Raw genomic sequence first — 18,768 nt, 5'->3', positions numbered from 1 at the left:
TCCCAGTCCTCTATTTAATGAACTGATGAATAAGACACCTATTGAAGATAAACTGTTTACCCCTGAATTGACTTTTAAAGACCATGCATTATCCAGGTTGGTGCATGCTAGTTAAGAATCACAGGAAGAATGTCGATTATTGTTAGCTTACATACATTAGTCATACTTATTTCATCATTAGATATTTAGGGATCACAATCAGAAAAAGGAATACATATTATAGTTGATATAGAGGTATTTGAATGGACATGAAATATTACATTTATGTTCAGCATACATATATTGTTGAAATGTGATATACATTATGTATAATTAGAAATTTGGATATTTAAATTGAATTTTGATTCAACAATATAATGTTGTATGTTTATTTTTTTAATCAATTTAATAAATATCTTTCAAAAATGTTGAACAAAGTTAGAGCATAGACACAAGATGATTGTAAATGTATTTTATGAATATTTGACAACGTGTGTATTAACTTTGTTCCAATTTTTATTTGTCATTTCAGATTGGCATCTGATGACTTCCAGGAATATTTTTTTGTTTTCAATAAATTTTCTTTTTTTTTTTAAAATGTTAATAATAAACATTTTATTATTAAATACATTCTTTTGAACAGATTATAATAAATATCAATATAATCTGTCAATAAAAAAAAGTTTGACTCCCATGACTGGTAGTTGGCTATTTGCCAAGCACATGCATAAGATCAAATAATGCATTAATTTTAGAAAATCAACTGATTCAGAGAATATTACATTAAACTATCTTTTTTAACATTAATTGGGGAGTGAGATCCTTCGATGCTTTTCTTTTGCAAATCTTATATATTAAATTAATTTTGGATATGTAGTCAAAATTTCTCATAAATTATTTATTTTCACTTTTAAGAAGGGGAAGTGGTTCAATTACATTAAAGTGACAGTGTTGTTGAATGTAAAATTAATTTTATAAGATCTTGTATCTTCCTTAGGTATCTCTAAACATTTTTTTAGAAATTATTTAAATTTTTACTTGTATAAATGGTATGTCATTTAACTTGATATTTTTAACAAGCTAGTTATTGGATGCCAGGTTAATCTATGTAATTTTCTAGTGGAGTCATTTAACTATAGTTAGTAATATTATGTATTTAAAAAAATATTACCTCTTGGGTTAGACATCAAATATCTATATATAATTTTAATTCCCCTTTAGTTTATTTTGACAATGTTAAATCAACATTCCAAATGTTTTGGTCCTTAAAGGGACATTCACAAAGTATATTGTGTATAGATTTTTAAAAAAATCATAAAAGAATTTAAACATATTTAGAAAGTAATATAGAATTACATTCAGTCTTTAAATATACTTTTAAAAAAATACATCAATGCACATATCTTAGTCAATTACATAAGGCATCTATATGCAACCAACAATCAGCATCAAAATAGCCTATGTAGATATGTATTTAATCCAAGAATATATATAATTACAATATAATGATTGAATAACAAAACATATTAAGTTGGTCAAATATTAGAATCTTATACAAAATGCATACATAACATATAGCTTAATGTCCCTCTAAGCTGAAGGCTCCAAAATACCTCCTTTAATAAATATATTTCAGTCAGTGTGTAAAACAATCTAGAAGTTAATCTAAATTTGCTTTACTCATATGTTAGACTAATTTAGCAAAAGGAAGGTGCCTAGGTTTCTGATATTTTAAGCATTATTGTGAAATGTTTCTTTAAAGGGACATGAACTCAAAATATACTTAAAGGGAGACAATTAAAAAATTAATGATTTATACATTCTGAATGAGTTTTCTATTTTAAGCAACTTTAAAAATTGTCTCGTATTATGAATGCTCCTTGTGATGTTGCTATCATTACTTTAAAAAAAAGGCATTAAAAAGATAATTTATTTGCTTCAGTACTCTGGACAGAACTTGCTTTTTTTGGTTGGATTAATTGATCCAACAATCGTCAAGGACAACCCAGGTTTTTTGGAAACAAATGTCCGTAAGCTAAAATATCATTATTGATTTGCAAAGAAAGATAACAAGACAACTGTTAACATTTGATAATCGGATTAAATTATAAAGTTGATTAACATTTCATGCTCAATCTGAATCACGAACGCTAAATTTGTTTGGACAGTGTCCCTTTAAGAGATTTAAAGAGTGTATTTACTTCTCTTCTTATCTTGACATACTTTGCTTGAAAAGCATATCAAGATAGGCTCAGTAGATGAAGATTGGTGGATGCACAGAGATGCCTTATGTGATTGGCTCAACCATGTGCATTGAAATTTCTTCTGTTGAGGATATATAAATACTAAGAGAAATTGATTTACATTTTAAAGTCTAAACAATCTTCTAGCTCTACAGATCATTTGATACAATTGTTTGTTTGTAATGTCTATTTAAAAATAAAGACGCCATTGCACAATAACATATATGAGCACTTCAGAGAAATACAAGCTCGAGGTTTATTTGCTAATAACAAACAAACATGTAGTTTAACATTTATAAACAGATTATTCAAGTAACTGACATTCTAACCTGAATTTGAACATTAAGAAATATTGCGTGGGAAACGCATCTTGAAACACCAGATTAGCATCTTTAAACATTAGTCTAATGTCACGCAATAGCACACAATCAATGTGCATTATAAAGACATTTAATAGAGCAATGTCAATAATTCTCTATAAGTCAACAAATTTATTTCATGAACAATAAAGACATACAATATTAAATGTGTATTTGTATTAAAGAAACAGACCGTTATTAAACCGAAAAATGTCTACAACATTTAATAATGTGACAGTATTAGATTTTAAAGAGAATTTAATCATTAATATTTAACGGATCACGGATATTAAATCTGCGTCACACATATCCGCATGACAGGCCCATGAGTTACAAATAAGTCTACATGAAAAATGAAGTAACAGCACCACCAAGCGGTATGTGTAAGGAAGTTACTAAGATATGAAACATTAAGGAACGGCCAATCCGAGTTCATCACACAAACACAACTTTAGTCAGGATGGTCTCACAGACATTCTAACAATATTTCAAACTTTTATCCAATCCGATGTACAGATAACTTGTCCCATGGTGCATCTCATGTTTACTTCACCATATAAAAGTCCATTACACGTTGCCATCTTTGTCAGTTCTCTAATGCCTGCAGGCAGTATATATTATAATAATATATTTTTTGGAAAACCCAGCAGGCATGTCAGTTCCCAGGTTCACCAAGGAGGAGAGCGCTGCACTGGTCCACGCCGTCAAGGACTTTTATCCCCAGCTGTTTGGGAACAAGAGGAGGTTGACAGATGTGCCTGTTAAGAAGGCCCTCTGGGAGTCTATCACCAATGCGGTTAGATTGGTGTGTGACGTCCAGAGGACCCAGGATCAGATCATGAGGAGATTCGGAGATATGAGGTTGCGGTTATCCAAAAAAGTCAACCTCATAAGGGACTGGGTACAAGCCCGTAAAAGAGGTGGCAAAAGAGAGGCCCCGCGGAAACTGTACCTACTCCCTTATGAGGTGACTTTATGCGAGCTCCTCAATCTCCGGGTCCCCAAAAGATTTCGATCCTCGCCATCCTCGGCCTCCTCTTCTTCCCTCCCAGCTGCGGGATCTGAAAGTCCTGACGCGGGGGCCAGGGCAGCTGCTTCTCCGTCCGGTGGCCTGGGAGGAGATGGAGAATCTGAACAAGGTAATTATCCAACTTCATATAATATCTTAATATTTGTTATTTTTATCCAAAAATGTGTATATAGTCAGATACTAAACCTATACAGATCTCACAACATACACTACATATGATGTTTAGATATCTGATTTTAGATTAGTGACACATGAAATAGGAATGATGTTTCTTGCGCTCTACAGAATATGCGTCACAGAGCGGAAATGGAATTTCGCATCCACGTTAACATGGCTTTGCTGTAAGTGGCATTGCTTTATACATGTTGGTCAAATGACGGATGCGTAATTCCGCTTGGAATCATTGCACAATGATCGCGAAAATAGAATTTCGCATCCACGTTAACATGGCTTTGCTGTAAGTGGCATTGCTTTATACATGTTGGTCAAATGACGGATGCGTAATTCCGCTTGGAATCATTGCGCAATGATCGCGAAAATGGAATTTCGCATCCACGTTAACATGGCTTTGCTGTAAGTGGCATTGCTTTATACATGTTGGTCAAAATTAAATGTGAATTATTATAATAGTGAAGAATACAGTATTCTTATTTTCAATATTATAGATAATAATAAAAAAAAAAAAATTATAACATATGGCCATCAATTGATGATTATGAAATAACACCAAAAAATTATTAAAGATACAGTAAACAACACAACTGATTGAAAATAAGAGTCCAGGATATATTTATCATGAATTTAATTGAGGAAACAATTAACTCATGGGACTACCAAAGGATTAATAGTTTTAAATTGATTTGTTAATAATGTAAAGATTTTAAACATGGCATGATTTGTATTAATGATATGCAATCCTCATTTAATATATTACAGATATGGATGTTGTTGCTGGATCCTTAAGGCAGGGCTTGTCACAGTATGGTATGTCTCATTTTTTTTTTTATATTATTTTATTTTATCCAACAGTGAGTACAAGTTCACAATAAAGAAAAAACAACATATTATTATGCTTCATCGATATAAGGCAATATTAGAGTAAGACAACAGTGAGAAAAAGGAAAAAAAGCAAAAATAAAAAAACCATAGCAGTCTTACAAGAAAGAAAATAATTGTATATTACATCTCATATACCAATTAGCTGAACTATTCAGTTTGTCTTAGTAACTCAGTGTTGGAATTTTTCCATATTTTTCTCCCCCCCACCCCTCCCTCCCTCCCCCCACACTCCACCCTATTGACCAAAAGGAAGGAAAAAAAAAAAGAAAAAAAAAAAAAAAAAAAAAAAAAAAAAAGGGGGGGGGGGGGGGAAGGGAAAAACAAACATTCTCAATTTGCACTAACCTACCTCAGATCACCAAAGACCTAGTAATACTAGCTCCGAGTTCTTAAATGGAGATATCAGATAGTCGATTTCTCTATCAGGGAAAATCTTAATAAAAGGCGCCCATTTAAGGAAAAATTTATTTACATCACGTTCATTGTCTATATTGGTAGTTCTCTGTTCTAAGACGCATTGTTTCTTTAAATGGTTCCTAATTTCTGGTATAGATGGTATCGCCCTCAGTTTCCACTTCTTACATATCAGGTATCTGGTAGCTAAAATAGCTAAGTTAACTAGTTTTTCATTAGGCTGACGCTCCTCTCCAGGCCTCAGACAGAATATAGTCTGAAACAAGGAGAGGTCCATCCGCTCAATTTTGAGTACATTCTTAAGCCAATATTCTAACTTGCTCCACAGATTTCTCATCCTAGGGCAAGACCAGAACATATGTATTAGGTCCGCAGCTAAATAAGAGCATCTAGGACATTTGTCAAATTCAGGGTTTCGGACTCTGAGGCCTCTCTCCGGAGTGAAATATGCCCTGTGCAGCAGTTTCAGATGGGCGTCTCGCCAGTTAGAAGAGAGAGTTGTTTTTGATACCTTATTCAAAGAAAGTTGTATGATTTTAGGTTCTATATTACTATGTGGGATTAAATTATTCCAAGATAAGGCTAGGTTCTCCACTAGCGGGACCGCCTTATTAAGGCTCAATAGATAATAGCACGGAGAAATGGACATGGAGGAATCTCTAGTTATTGTAAGCCAGGTTTCTAGCTTGCCCAAATTCCAACTCCAACCAGTCTTATATGTTAGATCCATAATGTAATGTCTTATCTGTAAGTAAGCAAAGAAATCTTTGTTTACCAGATTATAATCTTCCCTCAATTGTGCAAAAGATTTGACACATTTTCTATCCTGATCAATTAGATAAATAATTCTGTCCAATCCATTGTTATGCCACCTATTAAAAACCGGTGAGTCTAGACCAGGTTGGAAATTCGGATTTTTAGTTAAAGGGAGATACCTTGATGCCTTAGGGCATATTGAAAGAGTTTTAGTCAATCTAGACCAAGCTTTAAGTGGATTCAGAATAAATTTAAGTTCTTTAATGCTTATTGGAAGATCTCTGGGTTCCAAGTGTGCCAAGGCCAATAATGAGTAAGGTTCACAAATATTAGACTCTAAGTCAACATTTAGAACATAATTCTTATTAGAAAACCAATCTGCTACTATGCGGACTAAAAAACAGAGATTATAGAATCTTAAATTTGGGAGTGCCAAACCTCCCATCTCTCTTAGTACTGTTAATTTGGAAAGGGCTATCTTAGCTCTTTTCCCTTGCCAAATAAATTGGCCAATTGATGAGTTTAACGACCGTATATCTCTCTCAAACAAAATTAGGGGGACATTTTGCAAAATGTAAAGCAATTTTGGAAGGAGAACCATCTTAAATAAGGCTGTACGACCAGAAATTGACAGAGGTAAGTTTTGCCAGATTTTAAGCCTTTCTTTAATATATGCTAGGATTGGGGTTATGTTCACCTTATAGAGATCTTTTAAATTTATTGGGATTTTAATTCCTAAATATTTCATAGATTCCGTTACCACTCTAAAGGGTATGTCTGTTATGCTGGTTTTATTTTTCCTAAGCCAAATTAACTCAGATTTGGTGGCATTTACTTTGTACCCTGAGAATATCCCGAACTGATCAGTGATACGCAGAAGTTTTGGGATATTTTTTTCTGTATTAGAAAGATATATAAGTAAATCATCTGCATATAATCCAATTTTTATTTCGTGATTTTGAATTTTTATACCTTCGAGCGAGCGCCTAATCTGAATTGCTAAGGGTTCTATGGCTAAATCAAATAGGAGCGGGGAGAGAGGACAGCCCTGACGAGTGCCCCTCTTCAATGCAATCGAAGAAGTAATATCATTATTAATAATCAGATTTGTAAGGGAATGGTTGTATATATTCTCCACGAATTTAGGAAAATTACCCCCAATCCCAAACTTTGTTAAAGAGAAAATTAAATGTTTATGGATTACTAAATCAAAGGCTTTTTCCGCGTCAAGTGATAAGATAGCCATGTCAGGGGGATCCTCCCTCCCCACCCCTTGAGAAGATGTTCTTTGTATATATTCCATAGTAACTAGTAGTTCTCTGATTTTTGCTGAAGAATTACGGTTATTGATAAAGCCAGCTTGGTCCGGATGGACTACTGTAGTTAAGATAGGTTGAAGTCTTTTTGCTAGAATAGAGGAGAGAATTTTGTAGTCTGAATTTAACAGTGCAATAGGTCTATAAGACTCTTTGCATGTAGGGTCCTTCCCCTCTTTCAAGATCAGAGTGGTAAGTGAAGATGCGAAAGAGGAGGAAGCCTGTTTATGTTTAATAAAAATATCATTGTAAAGGTTGCCCAGATATGGCGCTATCACTGGTATTAGAATTTTATAAAACTCGTTGGGCAATCCATCCGGGCCAGCTGCCTTACTTATGGGAAGTTTGGTGACTATTATTCCAATTTCTTCTAGTGAGATAGGTGCATTGAGTCTGGCAATCTCCTCAGGAGTGGCCGTAGGAAAGTTGATTTTGCTACAGAAATCTGTCGCTTTGTTTATATCAAATTCTTTACTAGTGTACAGTTGTTGAAAATACTGGTAAAATACCCTAGATATTTCTTCTGGGTTAATTAAAGATTTCCCATTATGTTGAATTCTGTTAATATGAAGTTTTTTATTCTCATTTTTAATTAATCTATTTAACATTTTGCCAGACTTATTACCAAATTTATGCAATTTGGCTTGCATCCTAAGCTCAGTGTTTGTTGCCTGTGTTAGATAAAAGGTATCTCTTGCTGCCTTAGCTCGTACGTATCTTGCCCAATTGAAGGGCGTTCCATCTAGTAGGTAATGATTGTAGGAATTAATCAATGAGTTACAAACTTCCCTTTCTCTTGCCCTCCTTCTTTTATTTTGGATCGCCGAGTATGCCATAATTTCTCCTCTGAGAACTGCTTTAGCAGTTTCCCAGAAAATATCAGAGCGTTCAACGTAATTGTTATTAAATTGAGCGTATTCATTGAATTTGTTCTTAAGCCATTCTTTAAATTTGAAATCATTGTAAAAGTGGTAAGGAAAAAAGAATCGATGATTCTTTGAACTCTGTTGGGTAATATTAAATTCGAGGGTAATAGGCCCAAGATCCGATAAGAAGATAGGCGTTATCTCGGACTTAACTGTTATAGGACTTAGGTGATCCCCGATTAGAAACAGGTCAATCCTAGACAATGTTTTGTGCGCCTTAGATAGGCAGGTAAAGTCCTGAGTGTCAGGGTTCTGATATCTCCAAATATCGCGCAGAGAGAGGGTCTGTTTAATATTATTGATTATTTTGCGCTCAAGATTATCTTTTTTCTGTTTCAAACATTTAGTGTTTTTCCTGTCTGTCTATGGGACATTGGGGGGCCATATTAAAGTCCCCCCCCACAATTAGATGTCCTTCAGTTCTCAGAAGGAGCTTTGTTTGTAATACGTCCCAAAATTCAGGATCAATTTTGTTTGGCCCATAGACATTGCAAATTGTATATTTTGCCTGACCTATTTTCACCTTAACCAGGACATACCTCCCCCCAGAATCGGCCTCAGAGTCCAGAATCTCCACTTGGAGTTTTTTGCCTATGAGTATTGCTACTCCTCTCTTCTTTCCTACACTCGGGGCTATAAAAACTTCTCTTACCCAAGATGATTTTAATTTTAGTGATTCCTCTAAGTTTAAGTGAGTTTCCTGTAATAGACCAATATCCGTCTGAGTTTTTCGTAGGTGTGCCAGAATTGCTTTGCGTTTAATAGGGGAAGAAATTCCCCCTACGTTCCATGATACAATTTTAAATTTTTCCGAATTTTGTGTCATTTTTCTCTAACATATATAGGAAAGGTAAAAAAGGAAAAGGAAACAACAAAAAAAAAAAAAAAAAAAAAAAAAAAAAGGAAGAAACAAAAAAAGGGGGAGGGGGGAGGAGTTGGGGGAGGGGAGGGGTCCCATTTTCCCCCAGGATTACCATCGCCATAACCTGCTTCTAGAATTAATACCATATAAAAGAGAAAAAAACAGCATGGAGCCACATGTGTAAAGTCGTTAATCATAATTTGTCCCTATGTCTAACCAGCAAGAGACTTAAGAAGGTTTTCAGCTATTTGAACATCTTCAGTAATATGTGTTGTTCCATTCAATATCACTTTCAATTTTGAGGGGTAAATCAGAACCGCCCTATACCCTTGTTGTATAAATTTTGAACAAATCGGGGATAATTCCCTTCTTTTTAAAGCAGTGTCTGCCGAAAAGTCTTGGAAAATCATAATTTTATTGCCCTCTATCATAATCGGTTGATTCTTTCGTGAATACTGTAACAAAAGGTCTTTATCCTTGTAATTAAGGAGTCTGGCTATAACCGGCCGATTTCTGCTACTGTTATTACCTTCTGATCGAGGGGGGCCTATCCTGTGGGCTCGCTCTACTATCATCGGGGGGTATGAGGAGGGAATTTTTAAAGCTTTAGTGAGAGTATCGGATATGAAAGTATCAAGGTTTTCAAATTGTTTAGTTTCAGGCAGACCAATTATTCTAAGGTTATTCCGTCGTGAACGGTTTTCAAGGTCCTCTAGTCTATTCATGATTTTTTGTAGTTTTTTATCAGCATTCTCAATTTTGGAATTATGAATAATTGTTTGATCTTCCAGATCCGATACTCTCTGTTCTACTTCTTGGAGTCTGTTTGAAAATTGCCGCACCTCTTGGGTTAAGGAGGAGATATCATTCTTAATTTCGGTTTTGAGGGTTTCAAAATTAGGAGTAAGTGCTTCAGCAATATTGGTCACTAATGTCTGCATGTTAGGGTTTTCTGGCATTATTGCTAAATTTATAAGACTTGTTTGTTCGATACCTGGTTCTGGTGGATTCTTAATTTTTCGATCTCTATGCCTTCCTGTCATATTTGGGGAAGTATATTTTGGGGAGTTGGAAAGATATTTATCCATATACCGTGTGATTGTGATTTATAAGGTGTTGAATCGGGGAGGAGAAAAAAAAAAAAAAAAAAAGGGGGGGGGGGAGGGGATAGTGAAAGTGAATGTGTGGTAAAAAAAAAATTAATATTGGGGGGGAGTGATAGTGTACCAGTGGGGAAAGTGAAGACCCAGTATGAGGGGGCTGCAAGAGCCCGGGGGGTGCACTTGCAAAGAAGAAAACAACAAAAAAGATAATCTAAGTGAGTTTATAGTGAAAAGGTTAATTATTGATAGTTTATGTGGGAAATTGAGATTATCGTGAGTAGTGATAGAGTGAGTTTATTACGGCAGCAGGGAAATATTCCTCCCAACTCCCTGGGTTAAGAAAAAGCTAAATAACAGTAAAGCGAGAATTTTTAAATAACTCAAATAGTGAGAAAGTAATGCAAGTTATCTCCACTTATTTGTAGAGTTTAAGGTTAAGATATAACTATAAATGTAGGGTATAGGGTTATGAGCACATTTCTTTTCCTCCCTTCTCCTCAAAAGAGAGAAAAAAAAAAAAAAAAAAAAAAAAAAGGGAAAAAAGAGATGACCAAAATTTGCAAAATAAGTAAATATGTACCAAATGTTCTCCCTACTTTCTGTAAGAATAAATGCAAAGATGAATACAATAACAAGAGCTCTGTTCTAATAGGTAGATAACTAGGCTTTGGGGCGAGATTTTAGTACCCAAATCTAACTTCAAAAAATAGGTATTTATATAATTTCTAGGAGGTACTATAAGGGCCCAAGGCAATTAAGCATTGGTTTTAATAGTTAGTATTGTAAATGTAAATCACATCAGCAATCATAATTACTAACTTAACAGAAATAAAATATATAAATGCAGCCAAAGAAAACCAAACTCATAGAACCTATTATTATTTTAGTTACAATTGAAATTTAACCATTATTCCTTTCCCCTTCCTCCCTCTCCCTTCCCTCTAAGGGGAAGAGTCAACTTCCACACTTCTAGGAAGAGGAAGAAAGAAAAAAAAAAAGAAAATACTCTTGACAAATGTCTCTTTCAAAGCATTAGTCTTCTGATAAATCCCATAAGGAAAGAGGGTTTTATTTTATCCAAAGTCTCAGTTTTCCACAGTATGAGCTTGTAAGCAGGGAGAAACAGGACATATAAAATGTTATTGCTATATTAAGCCTTCCGATATTTCACTTCCTTGCTTCCTTGAATTATGTAGGCTATTAAGTAAGTAAGTACTCCTCTTCTGTTTCCCCTTTCGTATATTGGTTTATATGAGCAGTCATTTACAGCTTGAGGATAAGGTGTTCCTAAGGTTAAGCCTGACTATGCGACCAATGTTCACAATTTAATTAGGAATTAGTTTCGCCGTCTGGACACAGCTGCACAGTGAAACTTACCCTCGCCTCCGCACACCCGTCATCCCTCTATTGAAGTTTAAAGAGCCGGAATAGTTGCAGCGGTGCCGGTAAGGAGCAGGTACTCTGGAAGCCACCTTATAGACAACCCGGTGTCCAAGGATTCTTTGCGCTGACAGCGTATCCCGCACCCCTCTCACGCAGCACCGGTGGGAGAGGGGGGGGGGAGGACAGAGGCAGGGGAGCTGCGGTAATCCGTCTCGTATCTCTCGCTGATCTTGTTATCCAGCGAGACTCTCAATGCCTCCTCCCACGCAACTTCGGTGGGGGAGGGGGCAGCATACGTACCGCTAGGTCCACCGGGGCAGAGGTACCTGTTCAAACAGTCCGTGGTCTTCCTGTCTCTCTCAAGAAACCGGCAGGTACAGCAAGGCAAGTTTTGAAGTCGAGACGGGTGCGGAGGGGAGGGGGGTCTTTTAGTTCCGGCAGAATATTGCCAAGTCCGTGTAGCGAAGGCTGGAGCAGGGGAGAATTCAAATGTTTGGAACCCTTTACTTTACTTTTTCCCCTTATATTTCACTCTTATCAGGTAGTCCCCAAAGAGGGGTATATTTTCTGTTTGCTATTGGCAGTTCAGTAGTGTAGATATAAGCAGGTTATGTGTCTGTTCTGCAGCAAGGCAGTGGGTTGGATTTCCACTGCAGGGCACCGGAGGAGTTGATAGAACCTGTCCAGGTAGCAGCCCCAGGTAGTGGGGAGGCGCGAAATTCCTGCCGCCAGGTGCTGTGAGACTGGAGGGAAGCTCAGCAATCAGGACCTTGCTCCTCCTCCACCAGGTGCCGACCAGAGCATGTAGTTTTAAGAGACTTTCCAATTCACTTCGGTATGTCTCATTTTAATTGACATTTGTCTTAGAAACATGGACAGAACATTACATACTAAATCCACATTGTTCAATATTTATATGTAATGTCCCTTTAATAGATGAAAATTAAATAATTATTCGGATATCCTTAAATAACATATTAGATTTGAATTGCATGCTCAATCCCATTCATTACATCAACATATGGAGTAGAGAATTCATTAACACCAACATTGTCAAATCAATTTAATTTTATATTAAAGGGATACTGAGCTACAATTATTAATGTTGTCATTCAGATAGAGTATGCAATATTAATAAACATTTAAATATAATACTATCATCATATGTTAAATATTCTATTGCTAAATGTATTTTAAAATCAAGAATGTACGTTTATCTGCATCTCAATTTTGGTTGACCAACCTGGGTTTTTATTGATGATTGGTGGATACCTTCAACAAACAATATTTATTGAATCCAATATTGCTTATCTGCCTTTAATATTAAAATTTAGCAACATTCAAATTATAATAGGAGTCAATGTTAAATAATTTTGAACAGTTTGAACAGAGAAATCAATGATTTAAATTAATCATGTCAGTGTCCCTTTAAGAAAAAATTGATTCATTCATCTTTACATTCTTTGGATTAAACAATATTGATATATAATTCACATATTCACTGTTGGAGTTACTTTATAGATATCAGCATACTCTTAACAGCACCATGATTACATATTTGTAATAATCAATTTGGTTTTGTATTGTGATAAATATGTGTTGTGTCCTAAACAAGATTACTGTACATTGCACAAATGGCTCGATGTGCCACATGTGTTTGTTTAGATTTGTCAACAGCTGCTCTTCAAAATGTGGTTTGTGTGTATTCTTTTACGAACATTGATCAATGGGTATATTTAGATATGCAATAGCATCGTATGAGATGAGTTTGATGTCTAATATAGTCTGAAATTAAACATATGTTCAATACAGAATTTTTAACAGAATCCCCTTGATTCAATCAAGCATTTTCTGGTTTAATGACTGCTCTATTCTTCACATTTTCAAGTTGATTATTCTTAAAATTCGAGACATATGTGATTTAGTGATATCCCAAATGTGTTTCCTAATATATATCTATATCATTCATAGAGAGAGTTGGTGTGGTGAGCCCACAGGAATCCAGCAGTGACATAGAGCCGCCTTTGCGGTCTCCTGGTAAGTCCATTGACTCATTTATATGTAATTGAAGGTGTATTGTTAATCAATATTATGAGCATGATTCTGATGAAGCTTAACATTTGAAACAAACATATAATTTTCTCTTCTGATTATATATTAATTTTCTTTTAATATTGAACGATTAATAATTTAAACTTTATTAGTCTACACATTTTTTATTCAGAAGATGTATAGCATATGTTTGTTTCCATGTTCTTTTTTGACAACAGTCATCAAGTGATACACACATGAGAAATCTTAAATGTTCTATGTACTATGCTTTTATGATTTTTAAATTAATCCAAACAATACATCGAAAATATGAATCATTGAGAATAACAAATCTAATGTAATTTGTATGCTCCATCAAAATGATGTAAATCATAACTTTGGGTGTGTATATCTTTAATGCAACATTGATGTGTGTCTTTGAACAACAGTAACATATGTTATAATATCTGTTGTTAACGTGTACACAACATGTTATGTTTTACAGAGATTGATTTAACATATGTGACGGAGGAGGAAGAGGCTGCCTTGGAGTCTAATGGTATGTGAAATATATCTATCATGTTTCCAACATGTTGGTTTCTTTGAAATAATTTCATTGAAGACATTCAAAGTCTACAGCTTTTGCACTTTAAAAAGGAATATTATTTGTCTGTTCAAATACACTACTGCCCCCTTTCTATATCAGGCAGCATGAAATTTTTTTAATTGAAAATATTTAAAATTCATGCCATCATTATGTCACATGCATATTCCAGGCCAAAACACAATAATAATGTTATAATTGTACAGACAGTAATTGATATTCATCTGAGTGCCTATATGCATACCATATCCTCATTTCATAATTGTTTACAAATTCAAACACACTTCGAAGTATATTGAAAACATAATCAATTTGAAATGCGTTGATTTGATTTCATGATGTATGAGATGTTAATATATATTTATTAAATTTTCAGATGGATCCACCACTTCTGGTCATCTGGTTTCCGCCCCTGCCCAGTCCCCTGCACAGTCACAGACCCCTCCCCATGCCCAGACCCCTGCCCAGACCCCTGCCCAGACCCCTGACCATGCCCAGACCCCTGCACAGACCCAGACCCCTGCCCATGACCAGACTCCTGCACAGACCCAGACCCCTGCCCATGACCAGACTCCTGCCCATGCCCAGACCCCTGCCGGCCCTTCCCATTTATCATTTCCTGTCCCTCCCAAAAAACGCCCCTACACCCCCCTTCGCCGCTCTCCCCGTATTATAGCCCGTACAGCTGCCCAGACCCCAACTCCCCACTCCCCAGCTGTACGGCCTACCCTGGAGCGGCAGCTCACCCCTCCCCAAGCCAATCCCATCCCTCCCCAAGCCAATCCCATCCCTCCCCCCTGTCTCAACCTTCATTGTCCTGGGTGTCGGATTGTCCTTCCCAGGCACAGTTGTAAGTATCATTCAAAATCCACGTTATAAGATACTTAAAAGTTCAGTGAAGGTAAATATTTTCTATTGTGATTCAAATAGAGCATGCAATGTTAATCAAATTTATAATTTACTACTCTTATGAATTATTCTTCATTCTCTTGATATCTTTATTGAAACAAAGAAATGCCTATAATTTTTTAAAAAATAAAATTAATTCTGGCCATCATTTCTTTATTGTTGGATGAATGTATCCATCAACCAGCAGGGACAAACAAAGTTGATAAACAAATATTGGCTGGCCTAAAAAGCAACATTCTTGCCTTCAAAATCTAGCTATAGAATTCAAACATTTAAAGAATATGTGTAAGTTTTAAAGATTTGTAATGTCATGCTCTATCTGAATCAGTCAATTAAATATTTAGGTTCAGTGTCCCTTTAATTGGATATCACTACATATACCAATCACCACTACTTGGATCCAACAATTAATGTACAAATGTTGATACATTATCTCTTGTCTAACCCAGTGGGAATGTAATTTCTTCAGGTTGCTATGTTTACACAGCTTGTCCTCAATGCCAAAATGTTTAAGGATAGGTGTGCCTACCACAGTATAATTTAAATATTTAAATTGCTAATGTAAGTACAATGTAAATACTTTAACAAGATTTGATACACTCAAGCTGTATAAGTGGATCATCTAAAACCAATTAAAGGGGACAACATGTTTGAGTAAACTGTCCCTTTAATGATTTCTGTCTGTCTGAATAACCTAATTCAAGTGTAAAGAATAAATTTAAACTAATTGATGTAAAGAATGATTTGTCTTTATGATGACAATGTATCTTTGATAATTTTTTCGTCTGTTGTGTAATTATCCTTAATATTTAATGTATTCTTTATTTTAGGCTGTGACTCAGCATGGCTCATGCTAGAAGGCATAGCAAGAGTAGAGCAGGCCGTGTTGAGGAACGCAGCTGTCCTGAGAGGGATGAACGACACCATGCAGGCCCAGCTCCGGGTTCAGGACTTGACTTGACTGCGTGCAATTATGCGATTAAGTTCAAGGCCTGAATCTGGAGCTGGACATGCACAGGACGATGAAGAGGATGACCAGTAAGTGGAGGATCTGGAGATGCTCCAAGGTGGCAGATAAGAATCCTCCGTCCACATGTTGATATTTTTGTTTTATTGTTGCCATTTGGCCTTTTTAAAAGTTTATTGTTGTGCCTGTTGCACTCTTTTACCTTGTCATATGTCTCCAATGGGGCTATGCTGGCCCTTGGCAACTCTCTTCATGGACTGTGATGCACTGTGTTACCTTGTCATATGTCTCCAATGGGGCTATGCTGGCCCTTGGCAACTCTCTTCATGGACTGTGATGCACTGTGTTACCTTGTCATATGTCTCCAATGGGGCTATGCTGGCCCTTGGTAACTCTCTTCATGGACTGTGATGCACTCTTTTACCTTGTGTTATGTCTCCAATGGGGCTATGCTGGCCCTTGGCAACTCTCTTCATGGACTGATGCACTGTGTTACCTTGTCATATGTCTCCAATGGGGCTATGCTGGCCCTTGGCAACTCTCTTCATGGACTGTGATTCACTGTGTTACCTTGTCATATGTCTCCAATGGGGCTATGCTGGCCCTTGGTAACTCTCTTCATGGACTGTGATGCACTCTTTTACCTTGTCATATGTCTCCAATGGGGCTATGCTGGCCCTTGGCAACTCTCTTCATGGACTGTGATGCACTGTGTTACCTTGTCATATGTCTCTAATGGGGCTATGCTGGCCCTTGGCAACTCTCTTCATGGACTGTGATGCACTGTGTTACCTTGTCATATGTCTCCAATGGGGCTATGCTGGCCCTTGGCAACTCTCTTCATGGACTGTGATGCACTGTGTTACCTTGTCATATGTCTCCAATGGGGCTATGCTGGCCCTTGGTAACTCTCTTCATGGACTGTGATGCACTGTGTTACCTTGTCATATGTCTCCAATGGGGCTATGCTGGCCCTTGGCAACTCTCTTCATGGACTGTGATGCACTGTGTTACCTTGTCATATGTCTCCAATGGGGCTATGCTGGCCCTTGGTAACTCTCTTCATGGATTTCATGGACTGTGATGCACTGTGTTACCTTGTCATATGTCTCCAATGGGGCTATGCTGGCCCTTGGCAACTCTCTTCATGGACTGTGATGCACTGTGTTACCTTGTCATATGTCTCCAATGGGGCTATGCTGGCCCTTGGTAACTCTCTTCATGGACTGTGATGCACTGTGTTACCTTGTCATATGTCTCCAATGGGGCTATGCTGGCCCTTGGCAACTCTCTTCATGGACTGTGATGCACTGTGTTACCTTGTCATATGTCTCCAATGGGGCTATGCTGGCCCTTGGTAACTCTCTTCATGGACTGTGATGCACTCTTTTACCTTGTCATATGTCTCCAATGGGGCTATGCTGGCCCTTGGCAACTCTCTTCATGGACTGTGATGCACTGTGTTACCTTGTCATATGTCTCCAATGGGGCTATGCTGGCCCTTGGCAACTCTCTTCATGGACTGTGATGCACTGTGTTACCTTGTCATATGTCTCCAATGGGGCTATGCTGGCCCTTGGTAACTCTCTTCATGGACTGTGATGCACTGTGTTACCTTGTCATATGGCTCATATATTCCTTATTTTTACAAGATTATTTATAAACGTTGTTCATGTTTTCTTACATACTAATAAAAGACATGTCATTGCACGAATCTTTGTCCTGATTCTTCATGTTATTTTTTGAAAGCTCTAGTTTATGTTGTTGATCCTTAAAGGGACCTACCAAAAATATTTTTTAGAATAAAATCATATATGTAAGACAATTGTAAATGACTTTAAGATTAACATCTCCAATGTAATCTTATTATTTGTCTTTATATATTTTTCTCTTAGCTTTATCATTGCATGATTATGATTAGCATATTATTTGTTTTATATATGTATATATAGATTGTTATTTGTGTATATATGTATATTTCAATGTTCAGATCCATGTGTGTATTTAGAAACTCTGCATGAATTGATGCACCTTTAACAAATGATCTGAGTATTGATACAATGATATAATCCCTGTAAAGTGTTCATTTTATTGAAATAGTATTGTCTATGTGTATGCTCTTTTTAAAATCAAAATTGTGTCCCTTTACGTGATGGTGAGCACAATTGTTAATGAATGTATTTCCATTTCTAAAGCGTTTTTGTCCTTTTTACATGAACAAGGACATATAATCTTATTAATAAACAATCTTATTGTAATGTTGACAGCACATGTATTTCATTTTCAATTCTATCTTATTGTAAAAGTGTAACCAAATAAATCTCTGTGTGTAATGCAAATAATTTAGATGATGAATATTTGTTAACAAATATGTTAACAAAATACTTCTCCTCCCATATATGGCTATAGGTAGGCTGACCATAATTAAACTTTAATAAATGACACGTTTAATCAATCCATGTATAACTATTGTTATTCCAAAACAATCAAAACATATCTTAAAACATCAATGGCATATGTATTTCTCATGTGTATCTTTTAAATGTTAAAGATATACACCATAGCTATAGTTCAATGGACAGTCAAGTCCGAAAAGATGATTCATGATTTGGTGACATTCCTAGATAGCAATCTAGACACATACTAGTTCCTAAAATATAAATACGTTTCTTAGTGATATGCCAAGATGTCACTGAGTCCTTGTATTGGCTGCGGTTTTTCAGCGATCTCGGATGCGCCATGTTGCTTAAGACGTCACCTGCCAGGCTGTCCAATGATTCCTTGTATTGACTGACGTTCTTACGTGATCAAGAATGTGCCTTTTATT

The sequence above is a fragment of the Bombina bombina genome, chromosome 3, assembly GCF_027579735.1.
Source record: "Bombina bombina isolate aBomBom1 chromosome 3, aBomBom1.pri, whole genome shotgun sequence".
NCBI classification, from domain to species: Eukaryota; Metazoa; Chordata; class Amphibia; order Anura; family Bombinatoridae; genus Bombina; species Bombina bombina.
The sequence above is the reverse complement of the archived record's forward strand: the minus strand, read 5'-3'. Positions refer to the sequence as shown.